Raw genomic sequence first — 2,503 nt, forward strand, 5'->3', positions numbered from 1 at the left:
GTGTACTGTCAGAACAAAGCACTGCCCTTACCTCAAAGTTGGTTCTTGAGCCAAATGTGAGTGACCATAGCCTGCATACATGGATTTCAATTTCTCCTAAGCAACTCATTCCAAATAGAAATGGTTCCATGTGGTTTTTATAGCTACAGAACAAAAGGACATTAAACAGGGAAATTTGTCCTTTTTCAAAAACACTGAAGGGAACATCAGAAGGTGGGTACCAGTGATGAACATATCTCCTACATCAGAAGGTGGGTACCAGTGATGAACATATCTCCTACATCAGAAGGTGGGTACCAGTGATGAACATATCTCCTACATCAGAAGGTGGGTACCAGTGATGAACATATCTCCTACAGTTCTCAGATGCAATCTAATGAAGTCCATAGGTTTGGGATTGGTCGACACAAAGGCCTTCTAAGTCAAGACATGATAAAAAGTTTTAGCTGGTAGTCACAAGAATATTAAGTTTGACACAGAGGTAGGCAAGGAATTGCTTTTTAAGGGACTAAAGACAGCCCAAGGGAATTTGGCTTTGGATCTTTAACTTTCCAGTTCTACACGATCATAGGGTCCTATTTGGTCACTTGGCCTTCTGATGCAAATATATATATATATATTTTGCAGGAATTTTAGTTCACCATATCTACCTGGACTCAATTAGACTTTTAACAATTAAATTAGAAAATCTATCCCATGTACCTGAACCTAATATCATCACACCTGGAGCCATAGGCAAGAGAGGATGGCATCAACCAAGTCCACTCCTCAGCAACGTATTTCATTTCTTTTCCTTCTTATTGTAAATCTAATTTAGAAACCCAAGGTCTCTAAAATGTCACATTGTGCCTTGCCACACACAATTAAGGCCTTCTTTGATCTCAAAGATCTTAGGTAGATATTTCCAGTGGGTGAGAAAAATATGATAAATGGTTTTAATCTACCAAGTGAGTTTTCACACAGCACAATGACAGAAACACATGCAAGTTGGGGGTAGTGGAGAAACGCCCTCCTCCAACCCCTTCAATGAAATGACCCAAGGATCCGGAAGGGTCTGGGGGAAGTTTCATGAAAACAAATGTCCATTTTTATTTCTGTTATTTCCTTCAAGCTATGAATTTAATTCTGTTGTTTAGGTAGGGAACCCAAAGCATTCCCATGGTGGAAAAATCTGCATTACCAGCAGGGGTCTGGATGATGGTCTTTACCAAATGCAAAGTTTGACATTCATATAAGGGGGAGCTAAACAAGACCAATAAAAGATAGCAGAAATTGGATGCAGCCAGAAAGAAAATACAAAGTAATGCAAACACTCAGGCTCTGAACTCTATTCAAAAATCTAGCTGTCTACTAGATTCTTCAGGGTCCTGTGCTTTGTTGGTGTGGAGAATAGCACAAAGAGGGACTTGCTTTAAAAGAAAAGAGATGATTGGATTCAGGTTCATAGGAAGACGAGTTTGGAAGAGGGTCACTCTTTATTATTCGTAGAGCAGATGATTCCGGGGGTTTCTGCCTTCCTTTCTTTTCTGTAGGGATGTTTGGGAAGTATTCAGAATTCAATTGCTTTTGGAGCGATAATGAACGTCTGGGGAATACAAGTCGTCAGAAGTAAGGGATTGGGCCTGATGAGAATTTGGGTTAGAAATCCTGCATTTCATTTAATGGCATATCCAACTTTTTATGACTCCAGTTAAGGCAGAGAAGAAATGTTTAGAAGTAAGGGTAAATATATCTAACTATAGTTTAAGGTAAGTCACCCACTCTTCTCACCTTCACATGTGTATACACACACACACACACACACACACATACACACACACACACACACACACACACATATCGAATGAGTATAATTTAAAAAAAAAGACTAAAACTGTAATACGAAGACATTAATAAGTGTAATACCAAGACATTAATAAGTGTAATACCATACTGGAGGGTAAGTAACCAAGTCCATGGCTCACTGGGAATTTCTTTGGGAAGCTAGCTGAGTGCTTTTTCATTTCCTTACCGATATGATTTCTGAGGGTGCCAGTATCAGAAGGGGAATAGAATGAACAATCCAAGAGAGAAAACAACACCAGAAATCCATTTTAAAGCCCAAAGTTACAAATATGCATGCAGACCAGAGCACGGAAGAATGAAGACTTGCAGGTTCTGATAGGTGTGTTATGAAGGAGTCACCAAGCAGTCCCCTATTAATTCTGGAGCACTTATACTATTTTTAAAATATCCCACAAACCTTTGCCTGACAAAAGAAGAGTATGAAATAAAGCTTTAGTCTCTGCCGTGACAGCTATTGCCATGGCAACCTGCCTGTCAATCAGCACCCACTTCATCGAGCCTCAGAAAACACCCCCAGAAATAAATGTCAAAAGTCTTCTACAGGTTCCAAATTTAAATCAAACTTTAAAATAAATTAAAATAAGAACCCAAACACCCACAGCAGTCACACACACAAAAAAGTAAATTCTATTTTGGAAAGAGGGTAAGAACCAAAGGC

Source organism: Grammomys surdaster, unplaced genomic scaffold (genome assembly GCF_004785775.1).
Source record: "Grammomys surdaster isolate TR1022 unplaced genomic scaffold, NIH_TR_1.0 130, whole genome shotgun sequence".
Classification (NCBI taxonomy): Eukaryota; Metazoa; Chordata; class Mammalia; order Rodentia; family Muridae; genus Grammomys; species Grammomys surdaster.